We start from the raw sequence: 17,840 nt of genomic DNA, 5'->3' as shown, positions 1-17,840 counted from the left end.
TCTGTTCTTTGCTCAGACAGGACGGGGTTAAAGGAGCAGCTGCTTCATGGCCTGTGTCTCACTCAGGCCTGGGAGAGGGAGGGGCATGGAGTGCAGGGCGAGCCTGCAGTGGCAGAGGCCAGTGTGACATTGCACCAGCCTGAGGAGCACTGTGAATTCTCCTGGGGAAGTTGTCCCTGGATCCCTGGACCCTGGCAGTGGCGGGCTGCACAGGCTTCCCGGAAGGGAGGTGTGGAGAGTGACCTGTGCTCACACACAGGCTTCTTGGTGGCAGCAGCAGCAGCCTTGGCATCTCATGCCCGTCTCTGTGGTCCACACTGTTAGCCGTGTCTCACGCCAGTCTCTGGAGCTCCTTTAAGCAGTGCTCTTAATCCCCTCTCCTCGTGCACCAGGAAACAAAGAGGGAAGAAAATGTCTCTTGCCTCTTCAACAGGTCCAGACTTTTTCCCAGACTCCCTCCTGGCTAGCCGTGGTGCACTAACCCCTTCAGGCTGTGTTCACACCACCAGTCCCCTCTCTGCTCTCCGACTGAAGCCCAAGCCTCAGGTCCCAGAACCACCCACCCTGGAGGGTGAGCAGACAAGCTTCTTGGGCTGCGGAGTGCCAGTTGGCACTGATCCTCTGTGCGGGAATCTCTCTGCTTTGCCCTCTGCACACCTCTTGCTGCCCTCTCCTCTGTGGCTCCAAAGCTTCTCCCTTCCGCCACCTGCAGTCTCTACCCACGAAGGGGCTTCCTAGTGTGTGGAAACCTTTCCTCCTTCACAGCTCCCTCCCACTGGTGCAGGTCCCATCCCTATTCTTTTGTCTCTGTTTATTCTTTTTTCTTTTGCCCTACCCAGGTACATGGGGAGTTTCTTGCCTTTTGGGAGGTCTGAGGTATTCTGCCAGCATTCAGTAGGTGTTCTGTAGGAGTTGTTCCATGTGTAGATGTATTTCTGATGTATCTGTGGGAAGGAAGGTGATCTCCATGTCTTACTCTTCCATCATCTTCCCCCTCCCTCCTAAAGTTCAATATAATGTTTATATTAATTATTATGACACGTACAAGATAGCTCCCCTAGCTCCCACCAACAGTATGCTTAGAAATGTGTGCAATATATGGCTGCTTTATTGTAATTCCTATGTATAATTTTTAAGAATTAAATAATGCATTTCAGTTTTCTTAAAATAAAATTTTGGAATGTTCTCTCCTCACACTGGGAATATAAAGTTTCACAACATTTTTGAAAAGACTAAAGAGACAATAGAATAAAACCCTCAACAAATGCCACTGCCCAGTTTTAACTGTGTATCCTCATGTGGTTTAAGAATTTCCTTTTATTTCCCCCCATTTCAGAGGAGGCTGACTAAGACCATTAGACACAGTGGTTAAGGTAAAAGGTATGTGAAGAAGTACAATAAATTCATGTGTGGTAAATGTCAATATTAAATATAGGTCATACAGGATGGAGCACTTTTTCTCAGAAACCTGAGTTCAAAGCTAACAGTAACAATGAAAATACAATAGTGCTATAATGCCTTAAGACTGGAGTTGCTCCCAATTAACTAGTTTTCGAGACCCCTTCTGTTGTCTAACCTTTCTTTTATATTTCAAGACACTGATCAATAGAGGCCACCTCCCTTAACTATATAAGTCAGCAAAGGTGAAAAAAAAGTCACTAAATTAAAATTTATTTTGCAACATAAACGAGCCAGTGCTATATGCAAACAGTATAATTAATTGGGATTAATTTCATGTGCATATTTTGTCATTGCAGGTGTTGATGGAGTAATACATCAAAGGGACTTCACCTCTGTAAAAATCAATGCTACATAACCTTGATTACTGTTCTTGTGGATGTCACATATAATACTAATCAGTATTGGTTTGTAGCAAACATCTTAGAGAACAAATATAATTTGTTTTTTTATTGACATTTTCCAAGATGAGACACAATATGCCTTCCTGGGACAAGGAATTCTCTAACAGAATACAAGCTCCTAGGGGAAGCAATGGAGGCAGTGTTGGTACAGGTGGAAATGGTGGAGGAGGAAATTACAAAAGTGTGAAAAAAATTCTTCACATTGATATGGAAACTACTAATTCTGTTTTGGGAATATAGACTTCCTAGCACACTTATAGAAAAAACAGAGAGCTTTAATTCTATAGAAGAATACCATTTTGTAGTACCCAAAGGAAAAAATAACTAACTTCATGGTAACAGACTTCATATAATCCTTATCCCTACTTACCCTATGTATCAGGCCTTCTGTTGTATCAATTATAACTAAAGTGGAGGACATGGAAGGCAAATTTTCAACTGGTTTTATCTTGAGTTGACTTTTAATAATTTACTGTGTACTAAAAATTATAATGGCAATACCATTTTTCAGATATGTACGTTTGAAAATTTCTTCCTTAGGTAGTTGTCATTTCAACTTTTGTGTCATTATCAACATTAAGAAAATTATCAGTGCTGTATCTATAATGCTAGTCAATCAAATAGCATGTATTAAAAACTTATTGGGAGTTCAGGAAGCTTTCACAAGACTCTTAGGTAACCTCATCCACCAGAGGACAGACAGCAGAAGCAAGAAAAACTACAATCCTGTAGCCTGTGGAACAAAAAAACCACATTCACAGAAAGATAGACAAAATGAAAAGACAGAGGACTATGACCAGATGAAGGAACAAGATAAAACCCCAGAAAAACAATTAGAGTGAAGTGAAGATAGGCAACTTTACAGAAAGAGAATTCAGAATAATGATAGTGAAGATGATCCAGGACATCAGAAAAAGAATGTAGGTAAAGATCAAGAAGATGCAAGAAATGTTTAACAAAGACCTGGAAGAATTAAAAACAAACAAACAGAGATAAATGACACAATAACTGAAATGAAAAATACACTAGAAGAAATCAATAGCAGGATAACTGAGGCAGAAGAACAGATAAGTGACCTGGAAGACAGAATGGTGGAAATCAACACCATGGAACAGAATAAAGAAAGAAGAATGAAAAGAAAGGAAGACAGCCAAACGGACCTCTGGGACAACATTAAACACACAAATATTCACATTACAGCGGTTCCAGAAGGAGAAGAGAGAGAGAAAGGACACAAGAAAATATTAGAAGAGATTATAGTTGAAAACTTCCCTAATATGGGAAAGGAAATAACCACCCAAGTCCAGAAAGCACAGAGAGTCCCAGACAGGATAAACCCAAGAAGAAACATGCTGAGACACATAATAATCAAATTGACAAATAATAAAGAAAAAGAAAAGTTATTAAAAACAACAGGGGAAAAAAGACAACACAAAAGGGAACTCCTATAAGGTTAACAGCTGATTCCCAGCAGAAACACTATAAGCCAGAAGGGAATAGCATGATATATTTAAAGTGATGAAAAGGAAGAACACTATAACCAAGATTACACTACCTGGCAAGGATCTCATTCAGACTTGATGAACAAATTAAAAGCTTTACAGACAAGAAAAAGCTGAGACAATTCAGTACAAAAAACCCAACTCTACAACAAATGCTAAAGGAACTTCTCTAAATGGGAAACACAAGAGAAGAAAAGAACCTACAAAAACAAACCAAAAACAATTAAGAAAATGGTAATAGGAACATACATATCAATAATTACCTTAAATATAAATGGATTAAATGCTCCAGCTAAAAGACACAGGCTGGATGAATTGATACAATAACAAGACCCATATATATGCTGTTTACAAGAGACACAATTCAGACCTAGGGACACATACAGACTGAAGTGAGAGGATAGAAAAAGATATTCCACACAAGCGGAAATCAAAAGAAACGTGGAGTAACAATACTACATCAGATAAAATAGACTTTAAAATAAATACAATTACAAGAGACAAAGAAGGATGCAACATAATGATCAAGAGATCAATCCAAGAAGAAGATATAACAATTATAAATATTTATGCACCCAACATAGGAGCACCTAAATACATAAGTCAAATGCTAACAGCTATAAAAGAGGAAATCACCAGTAACACAATAATAGTGGGGGACTTTAACAACTCACTTACAACAATGCAGTGATCATCCAGACAGAAAATTAATAAGAAAACAAAAGCTTTAAATGACACAATAGTCCAGAGAGATTTAATCGATATTTATAAGACATTCCATCTGAAAACAGCAGGTTACATTTTCTTTGCAACTGCACATGGAACATTCTCCAGGATAGATCACATCTTGGGTCACAAATCAAGCCTCAGTAAATTTAAGAAAACAAATCATATCAAGCATCTTTTCTGACCACAATGCCATGAAATTAGAAGTCAACTACAGGGAAACAAAAGTAAAAAACAAACACATGAAGGATAAACAATTCATTACTAAATAACCCAGAAATCACTGAAGAAATCAAAGAGGAAATCAAAAAATACCTAGAAACAAATGACAATGAAAACACAATGAACCAAATCCTATGGGACACAGCAAAAGCAGTTCTAAGAGGGAATTTTATAGCAATACAAGCATACCTCAAGAAATAAGAAACATCTCAAATAAACAATCTAAACTTACACCTAATTAGAGAAAGAAGAACAAACAAAATGCAAAGTTAGTATAAGAAAGAAATCATAAAGATCAGAGCAGAATTAAATGAAATATATACAAAGAAAACAGTAGCAAAAATCAATGAAATTAAAAGCTGGTTCTTTGAGAAGACAAACAAAATTGATAAACCTTTAGCCAGACTCATAAAGAAAAAGAGGGAGAGGACTCAAATCAATAAAATTAGAAATGAAAAGGAAAAGTTACAATGGACACCACAGAAATACAAAGCATGATAAGAGACTAATACAAGCAACTCTATACCAATAAAATGGACAACCTGGAAGAAATAGACAAATTCTTATGATGGTATAATCTTCCAAGACTGAACCAGGAAGAAATACAAAATATGAACAGACCAATCACAAGAAATTAAATTGAAACTGTGATTAAAAATATTCCAACAAATAAAAGCTTGGGCCAGATGGCTTCACAGGTGAATTCTATCAAACATTTAGAGAAGAGCTAAAACACATCCTTCTCAAACTCTCTCAAAAAATTTCAGAGAAAGGAATGGTCCCAAACTCATTCTATGAGGTCACCATCACCCTGATACCAAAATCAGACAAAGATACTACAAAAAAAGATAATTACAGACCAATAACACTGAAGAGCATAGATGCAAAAATCCTCAATGAAATACTAGCAAACAGAATCCAACAGCACATTAAAAGGATCATACACCATGAACAAGTGGGATTTACACCAAGGATTCTGCAATATATGCAAATCAATCAATGTGATACACTATATTAACAAATTAAACAATAAAACCCATATGATCATCTCAATAGATGCAGGAAAAGCTTTGGCAAAATTCAACACCCATTTATGATAAAAACTCTCCAGAAAGTGGGCATAGAGGGAACCTACCTCAACATAATAAAGGCCATATATGACAAACCCACAGCAAACATCATTCTCAATAGTGAAAAACTGAAACCATTTCCTCTAAGATCAGGAACAAGACAAGATGTCCACTCTCACCAGTATTATTCAACGTAGTTTTGGAAGTCCTAGCCATGACAATCAGAGAAGAAAAAAAAATAAAACAAATACAAATTGGAAAAGAAGAAGTAAAACTCACTGTTTGCAGATGACATGACACTATACATAGAGAATCCTAAAAATTCCACCGGAAAACTACCAGAGCTAATCAATGAATTTGGTAAAGTTGCAGGATACAAAATTAATGCACAGAAATCTCTTGCATTCCTATACACTAAAGATGAAAAAGAACTTAAGGAAACACTCCCCCTTACCATTGCAAAAAAAAGAATAAAATACCTAGGAATGAACCAACCTAGAGAGACAAAAGACCTGTATGCAGAAAACTATAAGACACTTATGAAAGAAACTAAAGATGGTACCAACAGATGGAGAGATATACCATGTTCTTGGATTGGAAGAATCAATATTGTGAAAATGACTATACTACCCAAAGCAATCTATAGATTCAATGCAATCCTTATCAAATTACCAATGGCATTTTTTTATGGAACTAGAACAAAAAATCTTAAAATTTGTGTGGAGACACAAAAGACCCTGAATAGCCAAAACAGTCTTGAGAGAAAAAACAGAGCTGGGTGAATCAGGCTCCCTGAATTCAAACTATACTACAAAGCTACGGTAATCAAGACAATATGGTACTGGCACAGAAACAGAAACATAGATCAATAGAGTAAGATGGAAAGCCCAGAGATAAACCCATGCACATATGGTCAACTAATCTATGACTAAAGAGGCAAGGATATACAATGGAGAAAATACAGTCTCTTCAATAAGTGGTGCTGGGAAAACTGGACAGCTACACATAAAACAATGAAATTAGAACACCCCCTAACACCATACACAAAAATAAACTCAAAATGGATTAGAGACCTAAATGTAAAATCGGACACTATCAAATTCTTAGAGGAAAACATAGGAAGATCAATCTTTGACATAAATCACAGCAAGATCATTTTTGATCCACGTCCTGGAGTAATGGAAATAAAAACAAAAATAAACAAATTGGACCTAATGAAACTTAAAGGTTTTTGCATAGCAAAGGTAACCATAAACAAGACAAAAATACAACCCTCAAAATGTGAGAAAATATTTGCAAATAAATCAATAGAAAAAGGATTAAACTTCAAAATATATAAGCAGCTCATGTAGCTCAATATTGAAGAAACAAACAACCTAATCCAAAATTGGACAGAAGACCTAAATAGACATTTTTCCAAAGAAGACATACATATGGCCAAGAAGCACATGAAAAGCAGTTCAACATCACTAATTATTAGAGAAATGCAAATCAAAATTACAATGAGGTGTCAACTCACACCAGTTAGAATGGGTATCATCATAAAATCTACAAACAACAAATGCTGGAGAGGGTGTGGAGGAAAGGGAACCCTCTTGCACCCTTGGTGTGAATGTAAATTGATACAGCCACTATGAAGAACAGTATGGAGGTTCCTTAAAAAACTACAAATAGAATTACCATATGACCCAGCAATCCCAGTACTGGGAATATACCCAGAGAAAACTATAATTCAAAAAGACACATGCACCCCAATGTTCATTTCAGCACTATTTACAGTAGCCAGGTCATGGAAGTAACATAAATGTCCATCGACAGATGAATGGATAAAGAAGATGTGGTCCGTATATACAATGGAATATTACACAGCCATAAAAAGGAATGAAATTTGGTCATTTGTAGAGACGTGGATGGATCTAGAGACTGTCATAGAGAGTGAAGTAAGTCAGAAAGAGGAAAACAAATATCGTATATTAACGCATATATGTGGAACCTAGGAAAATGGTACAGATGAACCAGTTTGTAGGACAGAAATTGAGATACACATGTAGAGAACAAACTTATGGACACTAAAGGGGGAAAGTGACAGGGGGTGGGGGTGTTGGTGTGATGAATTGGGAGATTGGGATTGACATGTATACACTGATGTGTATTAAATGGATGACTAATAAGAACCTCCTTATAAAAAATAAATTAAATTAAATTTAAAAAACACACAAAAAAACACATTACTCCTAGGTATACTCCCCAAATGTGTGTACATACATACCAGTAGTCATATACACAATGCTCATAACAGTATTGTTTTGAAATAGCTCCAAACAACTCAATTGTCTACATTAAAAGAGTGGATGCATAGATTGTGGTACAGTCTTACAATTGAATAGTACAAAATAAAACTGAACAAGTTATAGTGACATAAATCAACATGGATTGCTCTCATAAACCAAGCAAAACTAACTTAAAGAGTTTAGAGATTTGTACTAAAGTCATAGAACTCCAAAAGAAAACAAGAAAAAAAGTACCACAGAGTTAAAAATTATGTTTAACTTTACTTTGAAAGGAAGGGGAAGTGGGGTTATTGGGAAGTCACTAAGAACCTTCTGGAGTGTTGACAACTTTGCATTTCTAAACCAACGTAAGTGGGTGTTTGCTTCATAATAATTTATTAATTGGTACCTTTATGTGTTATGTCAGTACATGCTATATTTCATAATAAAAACAAAATAGTTTTTGAAATGCCTTACTCTTATAGCCTCGCATGAAAAATTATGTACATCTTGGTATGAATGACTGTGAGGGAAACATTCAAATACTTCTTGAAAGATTTATACATTCATCAACCTGGTGACACTTTTATCCCTGACTAATATATACACTTGGAACAAGTTTACTTAATTAGACTTTTGACTTCCTGCTTCCATGCTGTAATATGTCAGAGACATCAATTATTTGTCTCTTCAAAAGTCTCGTTAACAAGGTTGGAAATGAATTTAACTGTTGTGTATATAGAAATCTGAGATTCAGAAATTATTTGGATTTCTGCAGTTCTAACACCTAGATGCTCTTCAACCCCCATTTGCAAATGTGCTTCCTTTGAGATCTGATTGGGTTATAACTTATCATTCAAGCTGGCCCTTAGAAAAATATTAATTCAGCAGAGAGCCATTGAAAACATATATGTTATCAATAAATTACTTCTCTTTTGCATTCTCTTGACTCCCTCTAGTCCTGAAGTATTTCTTATAGGCTTGAGGCTACCAAGACAAAGAAGATGTTATATTCTCACAATTTAGGGTGAAAGACCAAAGGCCACAGTTTCCCACAGAAATTTGGTAATTAAAAGAAGACAAGATAGGTCAGTTGTCAATGCAAAGATGGCTTTTTTCTAGAAGAATTTCTGGCACTTTGATCATCACTGGTCATATTTGAGTGAGCTTCTATTTGACCTACGCTAAAAACAAGTCCTCATAAATTTAGAATTAAAAGAGACTATGAATTATCTAGACCAGTTGCAATCTTTATATATGGCAAAACAAAGACAGAGAACAATTAATAAACCAAACATCATGGAACTAGAAAGGCAGCATTAGAACACAGTTATTTTCATTTTAAGTGTTCTTGTTTTTTTCTGAAATGGTAGATTTATAGTAGGAATAGAAATACTGTCATTTTGTATGGAAATCTGAGAAGAGAAATGAGAGAAGCAGGATAGTTGAGGTAGTAATCTCTGTTTCTACCTTTTGTGTACTAAGATGTACACTTTTTCCATGAAGCTTTTCCCTGGATTCTTAAGTCACTGTAGATCTCTCTCTTCTTGCAGTCCTATGGCAATTTTTTTAACCTTCAGAAAATCCTTAGAATAGTTGATATTATTTTTTATTGTATTGTTGTGCATGTATGCCTCCTCCACTTTTCCTTGATTACATATTTAAGTCATTCTAATCATCTAGGTTTAAACTTCATTATGCATCTCATATTTTATTTTTTTCCCGTCATCTGTTCTCTTTGACTAATCACAATGTTTTAATCACTTTTTAAAACATAAGGAGTATAGAAATGTCTTTACAAATATATATACTAGTCCAACTTATGCTTCAACTGAAAAAAAAATCCTAGAGACAAACATTCTGATGATGGAATAACACAAATCATTTCCATGCATATCCACTTATTCTAATCTTTCTCTCTTAAATCCCCAACATTACCACCTATCCAGGACCACACAGATCCCCTCTGAAGGTTGTGCCCAAAAAGGAACAGCATCTGGTAACTGTATTCCATTAGACATTTTAATATTTTCAAAAATGAAATGCATTAAACACCAAGAGAAACACAAAATCTGACTTCTGTGACTCCAGAAAGAGAAGAAATGTTTTATTAGATCTAAAAGTACTAAATACAAGTGTCCCAGGCTCAAATGAGGTGGAAGAATTGTAGTTATTTTTGCTTAGCTTCCTAGCTCTCATTAAAGCAGGTGATATTTGTTTATTAATAATTGTGCTCAACAAGTGTCAGATATTAATATCTAGCTTTATAATAATTTATAAAGATATTTTATACTCTTCACAGCAACCTTTATTTTAAAGATGAAGGGGTATTGTGAAATGCGTTAAATATAACTTTCTGTAAGTCATACATCTGCTAAGTGGCAGAGACAGAATTCCATTCCAGGTGGGATTGGCAGCAACATTCATGTAATTTTTTTATATACCAGGCTTTCTCTCTACCTTTTATTCCTGATCTTACATAGTAGACTACTTGTCAGTCCTATTTTGTATAAATACAAGTCCTAAAATCCCTTATTCTCCTTTAATTTTCCCAGAAACCCCAGACCTCTCATTTAATCTAAGGCTCTTATCTAAGAAACCATTTTTGTTCCCAAATGATTTCCCCATAGTAATTGGCAACACTTAAGCCCAGTGAACAATCTAACACTTAAACATGTAGTGTAGATGCACCAGTCAACTTTGGGGCTTTCCCTGAAAACTTGTCATGACAGTTCCTTTCCCCAAACTGCAAAATGTATAACCATGAAATAGTAAAGAAACAGTGAATTTATATCCAGTAGATAACAGAGAGGACATATTTGATGTATACATGCTTTGGTGGTATGGCTGATGCAGAGATTTGGGTGGTGTGGTTGCCTCCCAGATATGCATTCGAGACAACACCTGCCCACTCCTTGCCACACCTATTCTGAGTTCAGTATAGTGAGTTGGCTATATAGAGCAAAGACAGATGGAGCATATTTTTAAGCAAGTTGGCTCTTGATTATTTTTCTCTACTGGGCATAAAACTTCAATAACTCTCCTACCTTAATTGTGTCCTGCCAGAATGAAGAAAAAACAATTTCCATATAAGCCAGCAATTCTACTACTGGGTATACATCTGGAAAAAAATGAAAACACTAATTCAAAAAGATGTGTACACCCAAATGTTCATAGCAGCACTATTTGCAATAGTAAAGACATGGAAACAATTCAAGTGATGATCAACAAATGATTGGTTTAAGAAAATGTGATATATATATTTGTGTGTGTGTGTGTGTATATATATATATATATATATATATATATATATATATATATAAAATGGAATATTACTCAGACATAAAAAAGAATGAAATAATGCCCTTTGCAGCAACATGGATGGACCTAGAGAATATCATCTAAGTGAAGTAAGTCAGATAGAGAAAGACAAATATTACGTGATATCAATTATATGTGGAACCAAAAAGTAATACAAATGAATCTATATACAAGATAGAAACAGACTCATAGACATAGAAAACAAGCCTATTGTTACCAAAGTGGAATGAGAAGGAGGAAGGGGATAAATTAGTAGTGTGAGGTTAACAGTTACAAACTGCTATACATAAAATAGATAAGCAACAAGTATTTACTGTATAGCGCAGGGAAACTATATTCAATATCTTGTAATAACATGTAATGGAAATTAATCTGAAAAAATATGTATATGTAACTGAATCACTTTGCTGTACACCTAAAACCAACACAATATTGTAAATCAACTATACTTTAGTAAAAAAAAAAAAAAAAATTCTTGATATACGGTGAGTCCCCTACACATGAATGAGTTCCATTCTGAGAGTGCATTTGTAAGTCCTATTTTTTCATAAGTCCAACAAAGTTAGCTTAGGTACCCAACAAACACAATTGGCTATATAGTACTGTACTTTAATTGGTTCATAATACTTTTCACACAAATAATACATAAAAGACAAACACAAAAAATAAAGAAAACATTTTTAACCTTACAGTACAGTACCTTGAAAAATACAGTAATACAGTACAACAGCTTACATACAGGGGCTGGCATCGAGTGAACAGGCAAGAAAATTTACTGACTGGAAGAGGGAGAGGAGGTGGGAGGTGGTAGAGCTGAAGGATCATCAGCAATAGGAGACGGAGGGCAAGCTTCACTTTCACTCACTCCTGATGTTGATGGCACAGGCTCTGGTTCCTTGCTGGATTCAATTCTATCTACACCTTTGAAAAAATGATCCAGTGATGTCTGGGTAATAGCTCTTTTCTTCTTGTCATAGATGACATGGTAGTGCTGGATTGCATTCTGAATGGCTGCTGCAACCTTCGTGTACCATTCTACATTCAAGTCCTGTGCCTCAAAAACTAACAGCGCCTCCTCAAATAAAGAAAATCCCCTACATCTCCCTCCCACCCTTCCTATCCCAATAAAGATGTTAAAAAAAAAAAGAAAAAGAAAATCCCCTTGCAATTTCCTGCATTGTGACTCTCTTCAGTTCTTCAGTTACTTCTTCCTCTTGTCTCTTCTTCCTTTCTCTGGGCCTCCAATTCCATCAGGTATTCATTAGTAAGCTCCTCATGTTGCACAGCAAGGAGTTCAATAAAGTTGTCCTCTCACAAATCTAGCTTGAAATAAAGATATTATACTACTGTATTCTCTACAGCACTGTACAGTAAAGTGCACATAAACACAACTACTTGTAGAGGATGCACACACATGACAATGTACAGCAGACACGTGAACTAACTTATGTGATTGGACATGAAAATGTACATTCGCATCTTTGAAAGTTTGCAACTTGAAGGTTCGTATGTAGCAGAATTACTGTACTGATATACCAATGACTTTTTGTACTGTGGACAACATTACTATTTTGGGAGTATTTGCACTAACAGACTAAGCACTTTTGTTAAATTGCACGTTTACAAATATCTGCCTCCCTTCACTCTTGAACCAAGCCCCAGATCAGCATTGACTCAACAGAGAGGGTTAAAGGCATTTATTAGAATAATCATTGTATTTGCTTGAGAAAAATCTAACTGGATGTGGATTTTTAAGTGAAACTTTATGATAACCCTGTCAGTTACTTTCCGTACTTTGAAATGATACTCTTCTCTTAAAGGTTTGTGATTACAATGTCTTCTTGGTAGATTATCTTATCATCAAGTTATACCTCTTTATTTCTTATAATATTTGCTGCTTAAACATGATTTTGTATGTTCTCAAGTCCTTACATTAATTATTATTCACCTGCTTTTTTTGGTTACTATTTATCTGGTTATATTTAAGTTAAATATGGATAAATATATCAGTCATTTCATCCTCCTCCGATGGAGACAAGACCTTAGATTTCTACACTCTCTACCTGAACCCTTTCTCTTCCTTGTGACTAATGCCTCAACATCGAGTCTTCCCCAGTGTATAGGTCTAAACAAATTACAATAACTCCTTTCTCTCCTCCAGGTTTAGGGGTGGGCATGTGCTCTAATCTTTGTCAATGAATCATGAGGGAAGGTCAGGCTCCTGGAAAGAAATTTCCTCTTTTTTTTTAACAAGCAGGCACAGAATAGAGACTTTTATGTCTCTGAGGCTGGTTATTCCTCCATATCATTTATGGAACTGCTACAATTAATTTATGGCTCTGAATTTAACTTGCAGTCAAATTCAGGTTGCACCTGAGGTCAATGCAATATGTTGGGCCCTTGTTAATAACTGTTAGCCATGATTTACTAATCTGGAGCCTACCTTACCTCCTGATTTCTATTAAATAGTCATTTTTAAAAACAATTTAAGCCATTTCAGTTTTCTGTTTCTTAAAGCTAAATGTATCCAAAATATATAAGTATATAAATATTTTTGTTTCTTTCTCTCTCTAGCTCTCTCTCTCTCAACAGGGCAATATCAGTTAGATTTCCCAAAAAGATTTTACCAGTATTTGGACCAACAAGAAAATACAAATGCAAAAATTCTAAAATCCAACCTTTATTAGATCTCCAGGGAAAGTCGGCATATGGTAAACCCTTTGTGTCTTTGCCTGAGAATGTTTTTATTTTCTTTCACTCCTAAATGGCAGGAGTGAAACTCCTATACAATTCTAGATTGGCAATGGTTTTCTCTCAGTTTCTTGAATATATTGTTCTATTTTCTTGCATTTATTGTTGCTTTTGAGAAAGTCTAAGGTCAGTACAATTGTTAGCCCTAGTAGTTATTTTTTCTTACTAAATCTTCTTTGGTTACTTTTTTTTGTTTGTTTTTTGTGGTACATGGGCCTCTCACTGTTGTGGCCTCTCCTGTTGCGGAGCACAGGCTCCGGAACCGCAGGCTCAGCGGCCATGGCTCACGGTACTAGCTGCTCCGTGGCCTGTGGGATCTTCCCGGACCGGGGCACGAACCCGTGTCCCCTGAATCGGCAGGCAGACTCTCAACCACTGCGCCACCAGGAAAGCCCTTCTTTGGTTACTTTTGATATATTCTCTTTGCTTTTGATGTTTCTAATTTCACCATTATGTGTTTAGGTGTTGATTTATTTTTATTTACACTTCTTACGACACTAAGATTCTCTTTCAAGTTGAAGACTTTTTACTTCCTTCAGTTCTGAAAAATTCCCTGTCATTATCCTTTTACTACTTCATTTTCTTCTGTTTGCCCTTTAATATTGATTAAAGTTAAGTTGACCCTTTTTATTCTATTCTCTATATCTCTTAGTTTCTTCCTCATATATTCATTCTCTTTCTTTTTCTGAGATATATCATGAATAACTTCCTCAAATTTATCTTCTAATGCACTATGCCCTGCTTCATGTGTATATAATTGCCTTAATACATCTATCAATTAAAAAAATGTTTTATGCTCATAAATGGCAATTTTTCATATATGACATTCATTTATTTTCATAATATGCTCTACTTAGTGTTGTTCTTCAAGTGTCCATTTTGCCTTTTTTTAGAGTACTTACTGATACATTATTGTGGTTTGTAAAGGCTGACAACTATGCCATCTTTAATGGGTTATGGTATTTTATGAAGACCCACACCTGTCTTTGGTAAGCATTTTAAGGTTCATGTCTTTATTTCTCTCTCAGGAGACTTGCAGTTTACATTAAGCTGGACCAAACTACTTATTAATTTCTCAATATAAGCTTTTTGCTACAGATGAATAGTATGAGTTCAGACCACACACTTTCACATGGAACAAGTTTGATTTTCTAATTCTAAATGCATGAATCTTTTCCTAGTTACAGCCCTGGGCATCCAGTTTTCAGCCTATACCTGGCCAGCTAATATAGTCTTTCAAGAACATGATTTAATAACCATGAATCTATCTATACTTATTTCCTTGGTGATTTCATCTTGTCTAATGGCTCATCTTATCTAATGACTTTAAATACTATCTATACACTGATGATATCCAAATTTACATATTTAACCCAGACATCTCCCATTGAATCCAGACTTATATATCCAACTGTCTATCAGATGGCTACTTAGTTTTCTAAGAGACATCTCAACCTTAGCATACTTTATGACTGAGTTCTAATTTTTGTGGAAAAAAAAATGGCATTTGCAACATTCTTCTTCATCTCAGTTAATGACCTCATCTTTCCAGTACCAAGACAAACTTTGACTCTTCTAACTATCTCATATATACACCATCTGTCAGGAAATCCTAGTGAATTCATCTTAGCATATCAACATTACGACCATTCTTTTCACCTCTACTGTTACCAGTCTGGTCCAATCCACCATCATCTCCTACTTGGATGATTAACATAGCTTCAGAGTTAAACTTCCCACTTTCACCCCTACCTCTCTTAAAAGTACCCATATGATCTGGCTGCTCATTAATACTCTGACCTAATTTCCTTACTTTTTATCACTCAGTTTTAACCACAATGGCCACCTTATTGTTGTTGAATATTCCTGGAAGTCTCCTGACTGAGGGCTTTTGTAATTGTCATTTCTTCTGCCCGGACATACACGTGGATATGTCTTTGACTTACCTCATTCCAACCTTTACTCAAGGTCATTTTTTTTTTTTTTTAGGATGTTTCAAATGACTCCATTTAGACTTGCAGAAATCCTCATATTCCTTATATCTGTTATCTGTTTATATTTCCTATGTCATCTATCACAAGATAAAGTAAATATTCTTTACTTTATTTCTGTCTTTCTTCTCCTCCATGACTAGAACACAAGTTTCCCAAGGGCACAAATGGGGCTTTCTCTTTTCTTCTTTTCTTTTCTTTTTTTTTTTAACTTTTATACTACCAGTGTCTAACGCACAATGACCCTCAATCATTGTTTGTTCTATGGATGAATAAAAACAAAATAAAACAAGCAAACAAAAAACCCAAAAGCATACAAACATTTGGGGTTCCACCTTCATATGTGGTTTCATATTCAGGCAACTGAGTTCCTATCCACAGCATGCTTAAGCCTACACTTTGTCTCAAGACACTCAGTAGTATAAAGACCTCACTTCCTACATGTATGTCAGGTTTAATTTTCCAATTCTGATTTCACTCAGGTCCCAGTGTCCATTTAGAATCCCTTTGCCATATTTTATTCAGGATTTCTTTGTGTTTGAAGTAAGAAAAGGGAGGATTCTTGTATCAGCTCAGTCTGCCATAGTGAAAAATCTTGGTGTTTCCTTTACTTGTAAGAATATATTCAGAGATTGGAAATTAACTGGATGTTTAGCATTACTTGGATGATTACCTAAACAACACTCAGTTGTTATAGAGATGATCTCTACAGATGTTATGTCATAAAGTATAAACAATAGGCAAAAACTAATCAAATGTGATTTCCTAAATTTTGTATCTGGCTTCTTCAAATTGTCAATCAATTCTGACAACTTTTTGTCAAGCTGAATTTCAGTTACCACTGTCTGGCTCATCAGGGAGAGGTTTTTGTTTTGTTTTTTTTTTCCTTGCAAAACTCAATGAAATATTCTAGTCAATTAAAAAAAAAACAAATTTGAAAACTCAAAAACACCCTAAATTTAGAGGCTATCTAAGCCAGGAACCACCACAGCATGCATTCTCTCATGTTAATTATACAGTGGATGCATTTTATATAGGAAAAGATTCATTTAATTCTATTAAAGGATCAATTTATTGTAAAATTTTAGAATAAAACAAACTGACTAGATTTTAACTAATTGGACAAGTGCAACCAAAAGAAGAGTGTAAATATCTTCAAGCAGCCAACTTTAATCTGTACTCTAGAGCTTCTCCAAAGGCCTAGAATTCCATATTTAAATAGGAAACACAAATAGAAGACAGATAATGAATTAATTTTTTCCTTAATTTCTCTTGCATATTTAATCCATTATTGTTTCTTCTCTGTTTGGATTGATCCACCAACATAAATGACTTCACTCGTGTTCACATTTTCCTCTTATGTTCTAACTCAAGCATATGAACCTTTCAAGAAATCTCACTGTAAAATCCAATCCATGACACTCCCCTTCTATAAATTCCTATAGCAATTGATTGTTACTAGGCTTGACACCTACATTCATTGCTTTGTATTGTGCTAATTATTTGGCTTGGTTTTATAGCTTAGTTTAATGGTGTAAAAAAGATATAGTCATTGTCTCCTCCAGTTGTACCTTCACATCCTTAGGTCAGAGACAGAGGTGTTTTTTTTCTCAGTAAACAAATATTTTGGTATGCTTACTAGGTGAAAGAAACACTTTTCTCTTTTGTAAACAGATTAAAAAAAATAACTTTTATTTCCACAGAACATCAACCCCAGAAAATACTTTCTTAACCAGCTTGAAATCAATTACTTTATACTCTTGGTATTTGAACTAGTGCTAACTTTCAAAAGCTGGGGTAACGTTGTTGAAGACTTAGGAGTGGGATTTCGCAAAGCGAATGTTTGGATCACGTGTATAACCAAAGCAGATGATATGAATCAGCAGGGGATAAATGAGATTCCAAAATCAGCAGATAACTTCATTTTAGCATTCATTCTGTTTTTGCATTAGCAAAATGAACAACATCCAATTTATTTTTTCAACATTGCTCAACAGCATCAAATACACATTCCGGCTTTCACTGTGTTTGTATCTGTGTTCACATCTGAACCTGGAACTATTCCATACCTTATTGCATTTCTTCTGAATATATTCAGCTTGGGGATTTCATGGTGAGCAAAGAG

This window comes from Orcinus orca, chromosome 15, assembly GCF_937001465.1.
Source record: "Orcinus orca chromosome 15, mOrcOrc1.1, whole genome shotgun sequence".
Taxonomy (NCBI): Eukaryota; Metazoa; Chordata; class Mammalia; order Artiodactyla; family Delphinidae; genus Orcinus; species Orcinus orca.
The sequence above is the reverse complement of the archived record's forward strand: the minus strand, read 5'-3'. Positions refer to the sequence as shown.